The sequence below is a fragment of the Pagrus pagrus genome, assembly GCF_965226575.1.
Source record: "Pagrus pagrus genome assembly, chromosome: 3".
Lineage (NCBI taxonomy): Eukaryota > Metazoa > Chordata > Actinopteri > Spariformes > Sparidae > Pagrus > Pagrus pagrus.
The window spans coordinates 834,037-855,027 of record NC_140187.1 but is presented as its reverse complement, the minus strand read 5'-3'; the positions used below and the strand labels follow the sequence as shown (position 1 = coordinate 855,027).

The 20,991-nt window shown below is 45.4% G+C and overlaps 1 protein-coding gene across 3 annotated transcripts in view; it reads left to right on the top strand.

Moving 5' to 3' along the window:
• grm7 (glutamate metabotropic receptor 7) overlaps nt 1–20,991 on the top strand; it is a 232,835-nt gene that overhangs the window by 22,868 nt on the left and 188,976 nt on the right. The window contains exon 1 of one of the 3 annotated variants that reach the window (XM_084349690.1): nt 80–251. The exons of the other annotated variants lie outside the window; for them this stretch is intronic. The gene's annotated coding sequence lies outside the window, so the exon portion shown is untranslated. Of the gene's footprint in view, nt 1–79; nt 252–20,991 lie in introns of those variants that run through there. 3 annotated transcript variants of the gene reach the window in all.

Genomic DNA, 20,991 nt, shown 5'->3' with positions numbered 1-20,991 from the left:
CATGTATGGCTGACACCGGTCAGGTGATCTGGTCAGGTGACAGGTGTAGAGGGGCGTGGCCTGTTGAACACAGGAGGGAGAATTGTTTGGAGGCAGAGAGGTTTCAGGAGGGAGACGTGGGAGTCGTGTCAGCTGATACTGTCCACACTGGAGAGGAGAAACATTCAGCTGCTTGTGCTGGTGGCAGCTCGTCACTGAGGGACTGTAGCCAGAGGTCAGCTCAAAGCTCCGGGGTCACATTTCTACATCCGGTGAGTTTGACCCTTTTGGGGGTTTCTTGTTGCAGTGCATTGTGGGTCCTGACTCTTTTGCATTTTGAAGTGAGGACATTTATTCGATTATTGGTTTTTCTGACGTTTCAGTTCAGACTAAGCAGCCGGAGAGATCCATTTCTCCTTGAGTCGGACTGATCCAGTTGATTTCTTTGAGCTTCTTGTGGTGTTGTTTCCCTCAGTGAGTGTTGTGTCCAACATCTGACTCCATTTTATGTTCCTTTGTTTTTGATCCGAAACATATAAGGTCACGAAATTTAACTGGTGTGGAGATGAGATACAGATTACTGCAGCGAGAACAATCACAGAAGGTGTTTACACGTCTGTGTGTGTCTGTCTGTGTGTGTGTCTGTCTGTCTGTCTGTCTGTCTGTGTGTGTGTGTGTGTGTGTGTGTGTGTGTGTGTGTGTGTGTCTGTGTGTGTGTGTGTGTGTGTCTGTGTGTGTGTGTGTGTCTGTCTGTCTGTGTGTCACAGCTGTAAAAAGATAGAAATCTGAGCAGGTGTCTGCCGGCTGATTAGTTTGCTGACAGCTGATAACTGGATATGTGAGATCTTTGACAGATTTTAATGAAGACGCAGGACAACAGAGAAGAAGAAGACAGATTTTTATCTTCTATCTTCTTCTGTTCTGTTCAGAAGCGTTCATCAGTGCTTTTAGATATTTTACGAACTCAAAGTCACAATCAGTTTGTGTTGACATTTTAGACTGTGTTGCTTATGATGAAGCCTCCAGGATTAATGTCCCTGTGTCCTGTGTCCAGTGTTTTCATATGAAGTATTCATGTTCCCTGCAGCTTGTATGTTGCCGGTGTATTGCAGCATGCTAGCTGTTTAAAGACCTGCTACTGTGTGAATTTCCCTTTAGGGACAATTAAGTTTGAACTTGAACGTATCTTGTTATCTTGTGTTTCATTAAGTCTGTTGGCTCAGCTCCAGGTGGCTCGTTAAACAGCCAGTATAGTAACACTGATGTGAGATTCAGCAGCTGGTTCGTGTCCGATAAAATCTGCCCTGACCCGAGCGAGCGGACGCAGCCTGGATGGATATAAGAGGCTTTCTTCCATCCGACCGTCCTCTGTATCTGCGTTACTCTCCAGGTTTTCTCTCTAAAATCTATTATGTGTGTAACTTCCTGTTTCAGTGAGTCACTGACTCATGACCGAGGGGTGAGTTGGCCTCACATCTCACCCTCCTCATGAATCATCCTGTCAGAAATCATCTCTGTTCAGTGGATTTGCGTGAACCAGAGGAAACTACAGATTCATTCACTCAGTCACAGTTCAGTCCACAGGTGCTTCTCACCTTTACATGTGGACCCGTCCTGTGTGCGCTCAGGTTCTGTGGTTCAACAACTACAACATGAAAAGATTCATTCTTTAAATCACCTGCTGCAGTTTAATGAACGAGCACAGTATCCAGAGATTACAGATAAAAACAGTGAGTGAATACAGATCCAGTGTGAGCAGAGCAAATGTGCATACGGAGCATAAAGTAGATATTAAACAATAAAAACAACTTTCACACATCAGTCAATCACAAAGTAATGATGTTCACTGTCTTTTTACTCTGAACAAGTGAAATACGTTATTTTGAGGGAAGCTCTGTAAATGTTATATCATATAAACAGAAATCATAACATGTATGTTAAAACTATTCAAGTGTAAATACTTCGATGACTTTAAATAAAACGTGCAAATAAGGCAGAAAACTCTGCTCCAGCGTGACTCTAACGTCTGGTTTATTAAATATACGAGGACTCAACAGTCAGTCCTGAGGTCACTCGATGCATCTCGTCTGGCCGCCACCATTTTGAATTTATGATGCCTTTTTTTTCAAAATTACAAAAATAATAGGTTTTGGGGGTTCACCGCCTGCTGGAGCTGCATGTCTGAAAGGGTTAATACATGTTTTTGTTTTATTAAATCGAAGGATTTAAGTCGTGGATTCAAAGTTAAAAAATTAAATTCATGACATCACTTCCTGTTTCTCCTCTGTTGCACTAGCTTCTGCAGCTCAGTACAATCTGTCATTCATATATTAATTTTTATAATTGGTCCTTGTGAAAACTGAGAACATGTTTGTGATGTCAGCTGTTCAGACGATCCTGCAGCTCCGACTGTTACAAATCAAACCTGTGATTTAACAAAGTGTTTTAGATGTTCTGGCTACAAACTTCTGTCCTGCCGACATGTGAAGTTAGTAGTTAATTTACTGTAAACAAACAATGAAATGGTTTATAATCTATTATTAATCTCACAGGGTCGATACATGCAGGCATGCTGCAGCTGAATAGTAATAATAAAATGCACATGGTGAAATGTCTAAAGGACTTGTAGCTGTAGTTGTGGCCGACCTCCCTGGTTCCACTTTTAAGGAATAACACACAAAATCAGCAGAAAACTAGACGAGCAGCCGCCACAGATGGAGACTGTAACGACTAAGAACAATTAAGAACGATGACGTAAATAACGACTAAAGAAAAGACAAAAAGAAACCAGACGATGTCATGGTCTCAAATCAATCACTGAAATCAAAACAGGATCAGTGATTCTTCCCAGTTTCTGTGTTTGAAGAGAGAATAAACACTTCAGAGAGGAAACAGCTGCTGAAACAAACTGAACCTCTTCTGTTATTTATTGTTGAATCACTGAATGATGCTGCAGAAAGACTCTAGGACACAGTCGAGCTGCTGCCGTGAAACACCTCTTTACTGATCCACAGGAGATGGACTGTGGACCTGGAGACTCTTATAATATACAGTTAGCAGTATTTAAAGTGCCATTGATGCAAAGTTGTACGTGCTGCGTTTACTGCCACCATAGCATTTACTGTAGTCAATCAATTATGGAGTCGGTGGATCAATCACAGAGATAATCAGTCAGGAGCTGCCGTCCTCTCTCATCGTCTCCCTGCTCCTCGGCTCGCTCCCTGTTTTCCTCAGTTGACTCCGAGTGAATCTCATCACTTGACTGGTCTGCCACTGCACATTAGCCCTGCCAACCCCCCTCAGGGAGGAGCCACACATGGCTGAGCAGTGGCCACAAACACACACACACACACACACACACGCACGCACGCACGCACGCACGCATGCACACACACACACACACACACACACACACACACACACACACACACACACACACACACACGTCTGGACCCACAAACACTCACTGTACACTGAGTGAATACAAAGTCGTGCTGATAGAAATGTAAACACAAAATGTGAACACACAGACATGAGAATTCACTGAAGTGTAACCACACATACACACACACACGCATACACACACACTCAGATACACATACACACACACACACACTCAGATACACACACACACACACACACACAGATACAGACACACACACACACACACAGATATCCTGATGCATTTATTTTGAATGGTCCTTATCTCGGCTGTTGAAGCAGCAGTGTTATCGTTTGTATTTCTAAAATTGTCAGTAATCCCTGTTTACAGGTCAATATCTCTACTGTGTGTGTGTGTGTGTGTGTGTGTGTGTGTGTGTGTGTGTGTGTGTGTGTGTGTGTGTGTGTGTGTGTGTGTGTGTGTGTGTGTGTGTGTGTGTGTGTGTGTGTGTGTCCTGCAGAAACGTCACTCTGCAGGAAAACACTCGTAACCGTGACGTTGTGTTTGGGTCCTGCAGCCTCCGGTCGTCTGATGATATCCTTCAGCTGTCTGGATACAGATCTGCTCTGTGTCTGCGGTAGATTTTACACACAGCTTTGTTTCTTTACTTCGTGGCAAAAGGAACATTTACCACTCTGATACTTTTCTGCGTGTTTGGTTTTAATAAGATCTGACAACCAAAAAAGCCTTTTTAAAGAAGGAAAGGTTGGATTTGTTACTCATGAAGCAGTGAGGTCTGAGAGCAGGCTGAGCAGAGATGTTCACTGAAGGTGTTTCAGGTTTAAACCTGTGTTCCTCACCTGGCCGCTCCGGCCGGGAGATTAAAAAACCTTCAGCAATAAAAGCTTTCGTAAAGCTACCAGAGCCCAACCGTCACCAAACTGTGGAGTCGCTGCGAAGTCCATATTTATTAACTCTGAGCGAGGAAACGTTTCGTCGTCTCTACAGCGCTGAGCTCCTCCTCTCTCTGCTCAGGATGCATGAGAGGACTCAGAGTGTTCTGGGTCTTCATCCCCCGACATCGCTGTGCTGGACTCTTCCTACACCACAGGCTCACTGAGGTCACAGGTCACCTGCTGTTGGACCTTGACAGCTGCCCGTCAGGTCCTGCCGTCTCCTCTCACACAAACGTTTGCTTAATGGCTCTTAATGATGGATGAAGCTGCTGGAGGACGTTGGTGTTAAAGTGAGATGGCACTTCAAACAGGGAAATCATGTATTTTCTTCCTTTGACGATGTTTGTCGTACTAATCAGGCAGCCAGAATCAGATTTTCAGCTCAGTTGGTTGCAAATGAAATCAACATAACAAAATGAGTAAATCAATAAAAGTACTTGAGTCGTCTGCAGCAGCTCACATCTCTCAGGAGGCGAACACACTTCTGGGTTTCTGGCTTGTAGCTCAAAGACTGAATGCAGAGTCGCAGTCGAGCCCACTCGTGTCTGCAGGACTCCCTTCATCCGTCCTGTTCAGATCAATGGAGCCCGTTTTCCTGGATCTTTAAAAGGAAGATCACATATTGAACTATGATATTCTCTTTTATAAACTCTTTGACTTTCACTTCTATCACTTTACGGTGGTTTAAATCTTTCTAACCAGGAGCTGTGTGAGAACTCGTCTTTCTAAGTGAGTTTAGCAGGAACTCCACAGGGTTCTGGTCTCAGTCGACTACAGCCGTGTTCTGGAGCAAGGTTTCAGATGTATGTAGATAAAATCGTACCCGGTAGAACTGTTCTGTCAGTTTACCTCATTGTTGCAGCATTGTTGTTTTTCTACTCAGAGACAGAAAGAAGTTCATGCAGAACATTTGCTGAATTTACAAGAAGGAACAAATAAGTCAGAATCAGTCAGAGACAGAGTTTCACACAGTTTATAAAGTGTCTCCAACTCAACATCTCACTAAACTGACACTTTTGTTAAGGGAGTCTGGGGACAAAGAAGTCGCCTATACTGGTTACTGGTTAGTGTGTTTGTAAAATGTGACATGTTTAGATCAATAAAATGTTTCTTCTTTCATAAATTGAGTGTAAATGGTGAAATCAGTGTAAACAGTGTGTTCAAACAGCTGCTAAATGTTGGCAGGTAAGACTTTAGCACTTTAGACGCAGAAGCAGACAGGCTGGTACAGCCATGCTGCCACAAACTGACACTTTTTACAAGAAAACAAACAACTGACTGTTTTCATTTAATGCTGAATTTACAAGAAGGAGACAATGATTCAGAGTCTGTCAGAGACAGAGTTTCACTACGTTAGAGAGTTTGTTTTAACTCAACAGCTCTTTAAATCTGACCTTTTTTAAAGGGAGTCTGGTGATGTTGTGGTTACTGGTTCACTTCATGGTTTGATTTAATGCTGAATTCACAAAAAGGCACCAATGATTTAGTACTATATTATTTCACATACAAATATAATTAAATTTTTAGATTCAAAATGTTTGTTTTCATTATATTTGTTGATATTAAACGTATTTGTTCTGTTCGGTCAGATTTTCCTGTTGACTTCTGTGAGTTTGTCTACAGGCTCGTGTCAGACGTTGTACACTAGCTGCTGATTGCTGTGGTGTGTGGCGTTGGTTCATGTTTTAACATGTCCCCTATTAAATAAACACAATAAATGAAATCCATCCATGAGCACCAGACAGGCTGTTTGAGCTGAAGCGATATCCTGGAGATTTGTTCTCACATTAAAATGCCGTCCATGTCCTGTTTGTGTATTTGATGTGAGACCAGTGTAATACCTGTTTATCTACGTGAGCCAGGATCCTCGTCGGCCAGCTGGGGTGTTCAGTGTGTTACTAAACGCAGCCAAATCAAAACTGCATTCTTAATTTGGATGAGAGATGGTAATGTCTCCCACAGGAGTGAAATTAACCAACACCTCCAACTGTACAACAACTTCTTCATCCAGCGCTTCTCACAGCCTGATAATGAGCAGATAAACACCAGGGAGGACTGTTGTTTTAGCTGAGGCATGCAATACAGAAGTGGCAGGAGGATCCCGAGGATAAGGAGGAGGGAAGGTAATTGAATAACACTCTCCCCCAAAATCAGCATCTTCCATCAGTGTGCCTCCGAGCGGGACGTGAAGCAGAAATGTTGAACAGATCTGCTCCGTGGTGACGACGGTGGCTCTGCACAGCGTCGTCCTCACACAGTTTTACAGGCTTTATTTGATTTTTCATGAGCCCTGTTGGCTCAGTTTTATGGGTTTCACCACCTGGCAGACGCCGTGATTTATCTCCAGGTTTGTCCAAAGCTTGTGATGAGTCCTCTGGACCCGGGGCACCGGCCCGACCACGTCTGAACAATGCCTGGAGCTGAACTGTTGGTCTTTATGTCACTTCACAGTGATACATGGTGCTTCTTAACTGCTGAGTATATAATATGATTTCAGCTCGGTCGCCGTGTTAACCTGTGGCCTGGAAGAGAAGGATGCGCGCTGGCCGGACACGTTCCTGCAGTTATCCAAGAAGAAGAATCTTTTATTCATCACATTCGATCAAACATCATCCTCCTGGATCTGTAGAAGGAAAGTTGACACATTAACCACGATATTCTTACTTATAACCTCTTTGAATAAGAACGTATTAACGGTTCAAACTTGTCTAACAGGAACAGTGTTATCACTGACAAGTCATCTTTGTTCAAGGGTCCACAGGGTCCTGTCCTCGGCCTACTTCATTTTCCATGCACCTACTTTTCATAAGACGTGAAAGCGTCTTATGAACCTCTGTCTTATTTGTGTCTCGTTAAATCAGTCTCTCTCACAACTTCTATCAGTGGACACGTTAACTTTAGCGTGTGTGGGAGCAAAATACTGCATGGAGCCTTATCATCTGCTAACGATGGCTAACGATGGCTAACGATGGCTGGAACTGATTTTCTGACTCGTGCTGAATCACAGTCAACTCTAGTATGACATCACTCTGCAGCATCTGTGGCTGCGTTACGTTTGAATAATGACCTCATATTTGTAAACTTACTATAAAATATCACACAGATAATCTTGTGTTGCCGACAGAGATAAAATATCGGTCTGCAGAAATAAAATCATCTGCATGTTTTGTCGTCTCCTGTCAGTCTTTGCTCGTAGATTTATTGTATCCCTGTATTTAATGTGATGAGGAAAGACGTCACACTTCCTGGTGTCTTCTGATCCATAACGCTCCGACTGGAAAGGTTAGATTTCATCTGACTGCAGGAACAAAATACAGAACCTAATTAAAATTGATACTTTTTGGTAATTTCACTGTGCTATAACAATGAAAGTTATTATGACTGTTGTAGTTTTTATCTTGTATGTTCTGTTATTGTTTTGTATTTTATTCAATAATTCTGACTCGTGTATTTCGTATCTTTCTTATCGTCTGATCTGAGAAATGTACAAACTGATAGAAACGAGTCAACAGGTGTCGGAGTCAGATATTCTCATGGTTCTGTTCAGATATGCAGCAGAAACAATTAGATGTAATTGAAAACAGGAGTAAAGTGATCGACGTGCTCTCGGCACAGCGAGGGTTCTGCTCTGAAACTAATTAAACAGCATAAAAACATGCAGCCGTATTAACGTCTGGGTGAAAATGTGCTGAAGAGGCTTGTTGTTCAGACTCACTTTGACGTGCAGTTCATCATATTATTGTGCAGAAACAAGCCGGTCTGCTCATATACAGTAAGCTGTGATGAGTTTATGCAACTGGGTCAGAGAGGCTGCGAGAGGGTGAGAGGGGGGAGGAGAGAACGGCAGGGCGAGAGAAGCTTGAAGAAGCCGGCGTGATGGGCGAGCTTTAGTTCGCTCCGTGTTCGAATCAGATGCTCCATCTTGAGCGTCCTGTTTCTGCTGAGTCGAGCTGAGCGGCTCATGAAGAGCTGGATTTGGCTGTAGTGCGTTTTCAACTTGTGTCTGTTTCCTGTGTGTTAAAGCTGCGAGTGTGTGCGAGTGTTTGTGAATTCAGCATCTGTTGTTTTTAGACTGCTAGCCTCGGGGCACGGGCCTGCATACTAATAATACTGCTAATAATGACGGCAGGCAAGCAGAGATAGCAGAGGAGACGAGGGGAAGGAAGAGACGAGCGGAAAAGATGAAGGAACGAAAACCAGGAGGAAGAAACAATGAGGGCAGGATTAAGGAAGGATAGAAGGAAGGACACGAGGACGCGTCGAGGGGAGGAGGAAGAAGCTTCGTATCGCTGAGATGAGTCGGAAACAAAACCGGGCGCTGGTGTTGTTCAGCCTCTGTGAGTTTCCTCCTGAATGTAAATGCTCTCTGTAATCTGCACAGCCGACAGCTACGAACAAAGACAGTGTGGAGGGAAGTACAGACTGACCTGTCGATTCAATCAGTGAGAGCAGGAGGAGCTGCACACCTGAAGGAAGCTGGACTCACTGCAGGTAGAGCTCACCTGATACTCTGTCGACACATCTGCAGCTCCGGAGCGAGTTCAGCTGAGCCGAGGCGGCAGATTAGTTTTAGGGTAATGACTATTATCATCTGCATAATTTAGAGGGTGCTGAGTGTGTTTGGCCTCATTCAGCACAGGAAGCAAGAGGAGGAAGAGGAAGAGGAAGAGGAAGAGGAAGGACTGTGAAAATAGTTCTTACATCTGGTGTCTTAATTTTATCATTATTATTAAATATCATACCGATTATTGATCACACTGTTTCCAGTGTTACAGATGTGTTAGTGTGGAGTCAGAAAGACGTTTGGTGAGCTCATCTCTGCTGCTACCACCCAGCTGTCAGTGGTCAGAGTGCATTGTGGGTAATGTAGGTGCCGGGTTTTGGCGATCGATTGATTTATTTTTTAAAGTTGTCCACAGAGAGTCTGAGACGTCTCCTTCCTCCCTCTCTGTGTCATCCATGATGTAGTTGGTTAAAATGGGAACGTGACTAAATACTGGAGTTCTATGATGGTTGAGTGGTTCTGTTGTCCTTAAGATGTGCTGTTAGTGTCAGATCAGTCCAATCACCAACAGGTTCTGATGATCAGTTTTGATCCAATATATGACTGAAGCAGAAAACCATGTGTTATTATGTTCACGAAGGTTCTCAGTCATCATGGTAGATCCAGGTGCTGTGTCGTAGTCAACTGGACTTGTTTCAGTTTCTTGAAACGAGTCCAGTTGCCTGCGTCCGTTGCTGTTTGGGTCGCGTGCATCACAGTCTGTGGAGATCTTTGTATGAGCTTTATTAATGATGTGCAGCAGCGACTCACTACCAGGTCAGTTTGTTCTCAGTTTGTGATTTTATGTTGAAGTTATGTAAGTGAGGCAACCGTTCAGCAACATTAACATCAGTCTCCCTGTATGTTGCACATTACTTATTATTGATAACTTGGCTGTGGAGCCGTCCACATGCAGAACTGGCACTAGAGGAAGGTAGAGCGTCAGTGTGTCCGTCCAGCAGCTTCAGTCAGCTAAAAAAATCTGACTGTCTTTCTGATCCATGGCTGCCTGTGACTGAACCCTCGTTTGTGCTGCAGCGTATAAGAGGGAATCAGAAGGCAGGTGCTGTTTGAGTTGAGGTGAGATCTATAGATCACAGGTGAGAAGGTCACAAATGGGCTCAACATCTTTGAGACTACGTTTTACAAATGAGGCCGCTGGTCTGTTGTGTCCTTGAACCCTCAGAGCTGAAATAAGTGAGTGGTCCTTGATGAAGGTGGAGCAGATCCATGTCCAGGTCACCTGAGGACGCAGCAGCAGGAAGTGAGGTGAATGAGAAGCAGCATGTTTGAGCCATAAATCAACACGTGACTCCCCGTGGTCGACTCTGTTCACGCTTCTGTTTGTATTTTGAGCAAAATACAAAATCTTTGCCATCCAAGCGAGAGAGAGCTGTGAGCCTCGGAGGACAGAGCGTCCAGCAGCATCACTGTGACGCCAGCAGCAGCGATAAAATGAAGGAGAGAAAGAGGAGGAGGAGCAGAAACAACCTCAGGATGGCAGGAAGAGAAAGGAGAGAGAGAAGAAGTCATGTGAACATATTTAAATGGTGGTGGAGCAGAATCACCTGCTCATGGAAGAAGCCCCGCTGGTTTTATTATGCCATCAATTCAGGGTGTCACTGCTCCACACCCCACTTCCTGTCGGCTCGTCCCTGCTCGCTCGTCTCCGCCCTCGTCTCCCTCTCTGCCCCATCTGCTCCCTCCCTCTCCAGCAACATTATCTTATTCCCTCTCTTCTTTTATTTATATATTTTCCTCGGTATTAAAGTGATTTATCTTCTGTGTTACATTTCTACAGTTTGCGAATTAATTATAGATCACAGCCGCCATCACATGGCTCCGCGCCATGGAGACGGCCGACACGTGTGTGTGTGTGTGTGTGTGTGTGTGTGTGTGTGTGTGTGTGTGTGTGTGTGTGTGTGTGTGTGTGTGTGTGTGTGTTTTCTATCATTGTCATTTAGTTATCTGCAGTGGAATCATCCAGAAAATCAGGTACACCAAGAACAAGTATATCATGTCAGAGAGGCAGCAGACCCCGACACAGACAGTCAAATAAAGCCCAGCTGAATGTACATGCACACGCACGCACACACACACACACACGCACACACACACGTATCTCAGCTGTGCAGCAACACATCTGATGTTTTCGTGGCTGTCGAGTCTGTGAGAAAAAGAAAAACACCATAATGAAGTTAAGCAGATTCGTCTGCTCTTTCATCAGGATACAACCGGAACGAAAAATATTAATCACAACACTTTTGTTGTTGTTCCCTTTTTGACGTTGAATTAAAAGATCAGAGACTTTTTTTCTGCGGACACAAAAGGATGAATTTTTCTTTAAATCTGGAGCTCAAACTCTTCACAAATGAATATCAGTGAGCTCTCGCTCGGCCTCCTGGCAGGTGAGGGTCCTGGTTAAACAGCATGATGATTACACAGGTGTGCATCGGACCCCTCACTGATGTCGCTCATTAAGATTCAAAATGAACATTAATGCTCAAACTGAAAAAATAAATGAATGAAAACCAAAGTGTATCAAGAGTTTGCAGAAGCTCTGGTGATATTGAAACATCAGAAAAACAAATCATTGTGTAAATGAAGCTCCTATTGAACTTTCATTAAATCCATCGAGTGGCTCAGAAGCTGTTTCTCTCTGTCGCAGTGAACAGGTCGAGAGATGATTACATTTATTGATTTATAGACGTGTTATTTGGCCCAGTTTCACTTTTGGATAAATAATTTATGACCTCTTTCACTGAGGTTTTGTCTTCAGCCGTGTCTCAGCAGGATGAAGGGACGGATCCACGAGTTTCTTCTGTCTTAAACATTGTGAGACATTTGAGTTAATGTCTCAGGGGAAAGTAGATCTGATGAAAAGAGCGCAGACAAATTAAAGTGTCTGGTGTCTGTGTGAGCACAAAAGAGGACTGTTGGATCTTGGTGATCACAAGTGAATCCAGTATTAGAGCAGAGGGCCGGACATCACTATGGTTTCCCTCGTTATCTGCATCAAACCCTCCTCGCTCACTGACACCGTCACCTAAATACTCCTGATCGTAATTTTCTGAATTGCAGAAGTTGAGAAGGAACCAGTTGGAAGTTTCCTGGAGATGCATGAAAGAAATCAGGCGCAGGAGGGTTTTCCAGACTTTCTCTCCCCGGCCAAGTTTTCCAGCTCCATCAGATATGTTCACTCCCCAGAGAGTTCTGGTTCTGTCCCGGGGCTCTCCTGCTAGTGGGTCATGCCCAGGGTACCTCCAGAGGGAGGCGCCCAGGAGGCATCCCGGTCAGATCCTGAATCACCTCAACTGGCTCCTTTCAGCATGAAGCAGCAGCTCCTCGCCCCGTGTCCGAGGCTGAGCTCATCCACGCTACCGCTTGTATCCACGATCTTATTCTGACCCGCAGCTCGTGACCGCCGCTGAGGGCTGGAACGTAGACGGACTGTAAATCAAAGCTTTGCCTTGGGCTCAGCTCCCTCCCTCCTGATCTCTAACTTACCAGAACATCTCTGGACCTTGAAATGAAGTGTCACTGAATATCAATATGCTGAATAGTGGGAAAAAAGCAGAGCATAGAAAGCATTAAAAACTGAAGGATTCAAACTAAACATTGACTTTACTCCTGACCCAAACTGCTGTGACCTGAGCTTCATATCAACAGACTCAGTGAAATGACAGAGGTCAGTGTCGGGTTCTCGTGGCTGTTCAGACAAATCGTCCTTCTCACTAATGTGGCAGGAAGTGGCGAGCTGAGTGGTGCTTACCCAGCCTCGCATAAAGTAGGTAATTATTCTGACGTCTCATTGCCTCTGGATTTATGCCTCTGTAATGGCTCCGACACACTGAACCACAGAGAATGGGCCCTCTTCCCTCCAGAACACAATGACTTGAGCTGACACTTGAACCGTCGCATCCGCCGCTTCATTGTCCCACTGTAAGTTTTCGTGGCTTGTTTGTGCGGCTCCAGGTCTGACTGTAATGATATGCGGCCGGCTCACCTGTGCTTGATGAATGTGCTCTCTGTAACAGTGTGCGAGTGCTAAACGACTGAAATGTAAATGTGATTGCATCCACACATGCAGAGAGAACAATTGGCCCCTCGGTTTGCATAAAATGCCTTCATTGTGGCAGCGAACAGCACCCTGGGTGTTAGAGATTGCAGGCGTAAACGTTCAGAGGCAATTCCACATGTCAGTCAGTTGATTTTACTGTTTCTCTGTTTCTACACTGTAAATCTGCACGAGGGAACAGAACCGGAGAAAATGATGTGAGAGGTTAGAGCCTCACCAGCTGACGAGCCGAGGACCTGGTGGAAATAATCCTGCTGATACATGAAACTCAGGTGATTCACAGATAAACGATATGATGATTAATGATGATTCACTAGTGTTGGCTTCGATAAATGACACAAAAAACTAAGACATTGTGCTCTGACAGGTGAGCTGCTAAATGCTGGCAGGTAAGACTTTAGCACGTCAGACACAGAAGCAGGCTGGTACAAACTGACACTGTTTACAAGGAAACAACAACTTCAGGTTTTCATTTAATGCTGAATTTACAAGGAGACGATGATGTGCTGTGAATGCTGTTTCACAAAGTCTGTTCAGTTTCTCCTCATGAAACAACTCTTACAATCACTACATGTGTTGAGGGAGTCTGGAGATGATGTGGTACTGGTTCAATGGTTGTGGCTTCTTCTTGCTTCAGATTAGCATTCACACAAAGGACGTGTGTGTTCAGCTCAGTCTGTCTTGGTGGATCTCATGTTACCGTCAGTCGTAAACCGCCTCCATGATAAAAACATCACTTTTTAAACTCACCTGTGTTCCTGTATCAGCTGTGAGGAAGCTCAGCGGTTCAGGGGTTGTAGAAGTTTGTCGAATGGGTTTCAGAAGCACTTTGGACGGCAGGTAACTGAATATACAAACTGTGTTTAAGTGGTTTAGATTTTAATGGTCTCCTTTGTTCCCTCACAGCGACAGAAACAAACGTAGGCCTCCTACTTAAACTCTCTCTGAAAGACATTACATGAATAAACATTGTTGCTTTTGTCATCACTTCACCTGAACCTCTCACCGCGCTGGGACTCATAATAGCAAAAAATTGTGCCGTAGACAAGTTTGGCACAAAATGAATGTTGGCACTCGGTATCAGGAGCTCAATTATGCAGCGCCGCGACTGAAACTGAAAGGGTTCTGTCATTCTGTCAGGCCCGGTTTGACATCACCGCCCACATCTGTGTGGACCACTTCACAAGTACCTCCAACCTGAAAGGAGAGTAATTTACACAGGGGACTCATCGTAACACAGAGCTGTCTGTTGTCTCTGATCTCTGAACAGAAACATGTTTGGTGTCAGAAATAAATATTAACATGGTATTAAATCTACTTTGAGACTCCAGAGACGTGACTGTGACGTGACTGCTGCAGCCGGCTCCTCTGCTCCTCCTCATCGTCCTCCTCTTCCTCTCCCTCTGTCTCTCCTCCTCTCCTCCTCTTCAGGTCTTTCCTTCTGTCTCTCCTCCTCTCCTCCTCTTCAGGTCTTTCCTTCTGTCTCTCCTCCTCTCCTCTTCTTCAGGTCTTTCCTTCTGTCTCTCCTCTTCTTCAGGTCTCTCCTTCTGTCTCTCCTCCTCTCCTCTTCTTCAGGTCTTTCCTTCTGTCTCTCCTCTTCTTCAGGTCTTTCCTTCTGTCTCTCCTCTTCCTCAGGTCTTTCCTTCTGTCTCCTCGTCTCTCACAGCAACACCAGCCCATAGTTTGTCTTGTGTAAAGATGTTTGTGTTGTCAGGACAGAAGCTGCAGCAGAGCCATAATTTGCCAACATGTCTGATCACTTTTATTTTTAAAGGTAGATGACAATTAAGTAAAGGGTGTCACAAGCTAACCTGCTATTAGTGTCTTTTTCTTGTCATAGTTGTCCAGCCGGAGACACAGTGAAAGGGAGAAGAGGAGAAGATGAAGGGGTTGTGTTGAGGAGGAGGAGGAGAGATGACAAAAACAGTGAGGAGTGAAGAGGAGGATGTTTTTTTCTTTTGTAGGCAATAATTTGAGTTATCAACAAAAGTCCAGCTGCTAACATGTTTTCTTTGAGCTGGATGCTAACAGGCTCACCGTGAGTCCAGCTGAGGCCGACGTGGAGCATCAGTTCTGCAGGTGTTCGATCACAGTCAGATGTTGACCTGATGATGGCGCAATGAGAAGAAAACAAGTGATTGTTGCCCACGAGCACAGCGTGGTCACAACATCAGACTGAACGTACGTGTGGTTTGCACAAACGTACACTGCCAACATTTATTCTGGCAACAGCGTTCGATCTACTAGTTGATATATTTCAGTCTGGAGCAAAGAGGTTATTTTACAGCTCTGCTCACCTGAAGAGGACGTGATGTCGGAGAAACGTGAAGTGTCACACGTCACCTGTGCTACAGCTGTTTGTATCTGAGTGATTGATCTCTTGATGAAGTGTTCAGCACCTTGCAGGTATCAATAGTTCTGGTGTTTAAGGTCAGAGTTCACAGTCACTGGATCTTTGTGTTCAGAGTTTTGGAGATTGAAACTGAGCTAAAGCAAATTTTAATGACTTTAATTTGCAATAAAGAGCTTCAGCAAGAGAAAGATGGCGAAGAGCTGGTCAGAGAGATGCAGCGGCTGGAAACATGCAGAGGAGGCTGAGCAGACGGCTGACTGGTTATTAGTGCTGGAGGTGTTTGTGTCAGAGCTGCTGTGGATGAGACATCATCCTCTGACACATCATATTTCCTCACCTTTTAATTGGACTGTCACGCCTCGGACCAGCCGCCCTCAGGCGTGACGTGCCTCTGCTGGACGGGTGCCCGGCTGCGTTATCTCACAACGTCGTCACAGTTTGACTTAGAGAAAGAAAATGATCTCAGGCAAATACAGAGACGACGCGTCTGCTTCGTCACGAGGTGGAGGAGCCTCCAGGTGGCTGGAGTGATAACACACACCAACACTGAAACACAGGAGAGTCGCCCGGCTGTGACTGAACCTGACTCGTCTCAGCTGACACAGTTTCTCTGCCTCGCTCCGGTTTCTTCACATGAGCTTTGTTTCAGATGTCCTGGTGATGCAGCCGTCGTCATCAGGACTTCAACATGACGATCGACTGTGAAAGCAGCTCATTACGGCGGGAAAACAGCTGTTCTTGTCAGACAGTGGCCTCTAGTGGCTGTAGTAGTTATTACAGCAGCAAAGGAGGAAGAGAGGCGAAGAAGTGTAGAGACAGAGTCCACACAGAGAGGAGGTCCGGCTGCGATGGACGGGTCGGACACACCGACGCCACATACATGACCTAACTGAAGCTGCATGAGTAACGCACGCAACGAGTCAGACGATCGACCTCCTGAGTCATTATGTGTCGTCACTGATATGTTGAGTAGGGGGATTAGATACGCAATCAGACCAATAAGCAGAATTGATAATGGAGTTTAAATCAATAACATCCTGTCAATTTGCTTTAAACGATACCTGATCGATTTTCTATCTGTGGTTTAACTGAACACAGAGCGGACAAACAGCCTGCGGTTCATCACGTCATCATGTTGGTGAAATGAAACCTGGTGTTTCTTCTCCTCCAGCTCATCATCGTCATCAGTATTGATAAGGAACTGGAGGCTTAAGATTGTGATGGATCAGTTTGTAACCAGTTCCTGATCTCCCATCTCTGGTCGCAGTGGACGGTTAGCTTTATAACACCATGTGGCTGGAAGCTGATCTCTGACCAGCCGTCAGTGTTGCTTTCTTTGAATCGTGAAGTCTCTTCAGTGTGTTACGAGTTTCATTATCCATTTACAATATTCTGCTCTGAATAATATGTGTGTCTTACGTAGTCTCTCCACTCTCTGAATATCTGAGTATATTATCTTCTACATAACGTCCATTTGTGACCTGAGGGATTCATACTTGACCGTGATTGGCTCCAAACTAGTAGTGATGTCATAAATCCTGCCGGTACACGGAGGCATTAACTGAGGTGAGCCCAGAGATGAAGGTGAAGACGAGCTGTGCACAGCGAGGTCGACATCACAGCCGAGTGACGAAGACAAACGGGCTGATAGAGACGGGTTGTGATCATGTAGGTGACACGATGTCTCCTCACTCATCGTCACGTGAGTCACGTGTGTCATGGACAAATCATTTCACTCAGTTTCTGTTCATCCTCTCACGGCTTTCATACAACTTCTGTCACATTTAATGAAAACACACTGAGTGTCCATCTGTGAAGTGACTATTTAAATATCCTATTCACACCTGAGTGTGTGTGTGTGTGTGTGTGTGTGTGTGTGTGTGTGTGCTATGGCGGTAGAATCGTGTCATAATGCGTGCGCACGTATCAACTGAACGTGTCACACGCGCGTGCTTTGACGCCTGTGCAGCGAGCAGCGCCTGACGTGTAATGTAGTTTCCCCATTGACTTATAATGGTCCCCCGTTCACACGCACGTTCACGCGTATGACTGCTGCACGCCGGTAATCACACGACGCGTAGTGACTACGTGTAACATTCATGCGTTTTTATGCGAACGCACGCATTAACGCTCGCATGAAGATAATTGAACATTTTTGTCACACGCTCACATGTAGGCGGAAATGACGTGCGCAAACTATGTCACGCGTAACAAGATGCTGCGTGCGTACGAAGCAGCGTGCGCACGTCTGTCTGTCACTGTTTGACAAATGTTGTCACGCGTTCACACACGCGTGCGGTCGCAGTTTCTGATGTGCGACCGGAAGTTGATCTGCACCGTGCGCAACACACCGCGTACGTGAACGCCTCGCGTAGTCGGCCTTTTCATTTTATTGAAGTGTCGTCAACCAGGGGAGGCAGCAGTGAGCCAGACACTGCTGCCAGAATTATAAAAGAAGAATGAGAAGGAGGAGAAGTGTTTTTTTTGTTATTTATATATATATATATATATATATATATATATATATATATATATATATATGTATGTATATATATATATATATATATATATATATATATATATATGTATGTATAAAAAACGCTGCTGCTCGAGTCCTCAGTGGGACCAGGACGGTGGATCATTGATAAAAGTGCGTGCTTCCCCCGCCCCTCCCAACAAAAGTCCTGGGAGTGTGTTGCAGCTGTTCAGGTGCACAAACCTAACGCACCTCTCCAGCGGTCCCAGCAGTTCTCAATGAAGTGATCACCTGCGGGGGGCGTGGTTAACTTACAAATGTTTGTCATTGATTTTGTGTCTTATGTGAGAAACAAAGTAAAGAAACAGCAACAGAACTCTTTCTCTGTCTTCATGGAACAAATGAATCATGTCATGTAAAAGTCTGTATGTCTGTATCTCGTATTGGATCGATGGCTCCATCTACTGGATGAACATGGAACACAGAACAACTACGCGAGGCGTCCAAGTACGCGGTGTGTTGCGCACGGTGCAGATCAACTTCCGGTCGCACATCAGAAACTGCGACCGCACGCGTGTGTGAACGCGTGACAACATTTGTCAAACAGTGACAGACAGACGTGCGCACGCTGCTTCGTACGCACGCAGCTTCTTGTTACGCGTGAAATACAGTCTGCACGTAACAACGCACGCACGCACGCACGCATAACAAAATTCTCATGCGTGCACACACCCGCTGCTGCGCATCTCTCTGGTTGTTTTGACATTGATATACCTTCATACGTGTGCATGTGCGTGTGCGTACGTGCGTGCATGCGTGTGCGTGTGTGGCTGCTCATGAACATCATGTTTCTGCCTCCTGCTCCGTCACCTTCAGTTTCTCGGCCTCCGTCTCTGTTGGCCAGCAGCTCAGTGAAACAGCTCCTTGTTTTGATGATTATAAACACATGACGGCAGATTTCATCCTGGAGTGGAGGGACAGAGGTAATGGTACCTTGATCGGTGCAGTGCAGTGTGGGTAATTTAGCAGGAGGAGGAGGGCTGTGCAGCTTCACTGCTGGTCTCTCAGACTGGACCTCAGTCGACCTGCTGCGACGCACCTGGCTGAAAACCAGTCTGCTCGTCGAGAGCGGCTCATCTTCAGTAATCAAACGGTTTGATCGTCTTGACGACGCCTCGACTGACAGATATGGATCACCTGCCTGCATCAGACGGCGTCTTTAAGTTAGAGCTGAACAGGAACTTGAACTCTAGAGCTTCAAATTAAAATCATGACTCTCAGCTGTCGAGGTTATCGACGCTCTTGGAATCAATTTCTACCACCGGCTCTTTAGATAATGAGAGTACGGTCATTAAAATGTTGCGTTCAAGGACAGAGCGCTGCTTCACTTCATGCAGATGACGTGAGCTGCTTGTTAGGAACAAACTGCCTCCACAGTGAAGTTTAATTAAACGGTGTCCTGTCAGGAAACACTGCTTCTCTGTTGGGCTTTGTGTTTAATAGATGTACCTTTTTTTAAATAACTGAACAGTCTGTGTGTGTGTGTGTGTGTATAAGATGTAACATCAGTTTTCATGTCAGGAGCGTGCAGAGGCATTTCTACCATGTTCACAGACACAGCGACATCATTCTGCAGTTTCCTCTTCATGCTAAAACATGTTTTTCACATCAGGTCTCCTCCTCAGCGTCTCCCTCCTCCCTCCTCAGCGTCTCCCTCCTCCCTCCTCACCGTCTCCCTCCTCACCGTGGGAGCATGCCTATGTTCCCACAGCCCTATGTTCCTACCCTAACCTCTTCCCCTTCCCTAACCCAAAATTCTTAGAAGTGTGGGAACATAGGCATGACCCCCTCACACCATCTCCCTCCTCACCGTCTCCCTCCTCACCGTCTCCCTCCTCACCATCTCCCTCCTCACCGTCTCCCTCCTCACTCCTTCCATCTGCTGTATCTTGTGTACGCAGCAGCAGCAGCAGCAGCAGCAGCAGCGGCAGCAGCAGCAGCAGCAGCAGCTTCCCTCTGAGGCTGCAGGGACAAACAGACCTGCACAAACATGAGAGCGTCACCTCTGCAGCACGCCGGCCGTCGTGTTAGCACTGGAAGCTCTGGAGGCAGCGGCTCCGGTCACTGTACTTTCACTGCCTGCCTGTATGTGTCTGTTCATGTGCAGCGCTGTTAGTCGCCCTCCCTTTGACGTTTCAACTCAAGTTCCTCTCTGCTGCATTGAAAGGCCAGTTTCTGAAGTCCGGTGTCTGACCCGTCCAGCCTCCCAACAAACTCCGGACTGGACTTTTCTTGCTCTTTATACTGAGACGCCACTGACCGGGCTGTTACGTCACCTACGTAATATAACTTGTGTCGTACGTAATGTCTGCACGTCGGTAACTGAAATAACTTCCGTAGTTATTTTAGCACAACGTGTGCGAGACGCTGACGGTCATGTTGTTTTGTGTGTTGCTGGTAATCAACCAGTTCAGTTGTTGAAGTACGAGGATGTTATTTTAAAGGATCTTACAGTCAGCAGCTGACAGCGTGCTGCAGCGCGCTGTGAGCCGCAGATTCATATTAAATCCTGTGTCACAACATTTCAAACAGACTGCAGAAGCACGCTGCCTCTCATATATATTCCATTTAACACAGATTCACAGCTTCGTGAGCCTCCTCGTCGCTGCTCTGACCTCTTGTTCTACAAGCTGTTGTCCAACCGAACATGGAAATGACAAATTTAAATAAAAGCTTAATTAAACATTCTCGCTGCGTGGCACCTGCTGCAGATGTAACGTGTAGGAGTCCTCATTAATGTTCTGCTGTATCGCTGAAAATAACAGTGATGAAATATTCTACTCCACCATCTGGCGGCTGATAAGTCATGCATCAAGAGCAGCGGGGAGGGGACCTGGTTAAAAAACGCTGCTATAAGAGAACTAATGTATAAATTCATCTGACAGTGACATTTATGTTAGAAAGCAACCGGCCGTCTTTGACTTTCATGTCCCTCTGAAATGTCTGAAATGTCTCAAATGTGGACTGACGGGGACACGTGACTGCACAGAGAACCGGAGGAAATGTCTTCATACGTATGTTGAAGCCAGCAGCGCGTAGAGGCCGACGGGGAGCGGCCATCATGACCTGGAGAGTCAGAAGGAAAAGCTGGAAGCGTGTTGGTGCGGGGTCGGTTCACTGCTTTATCATGTTTAAGTGGATAAATCTTCATTATGAAAATCAAT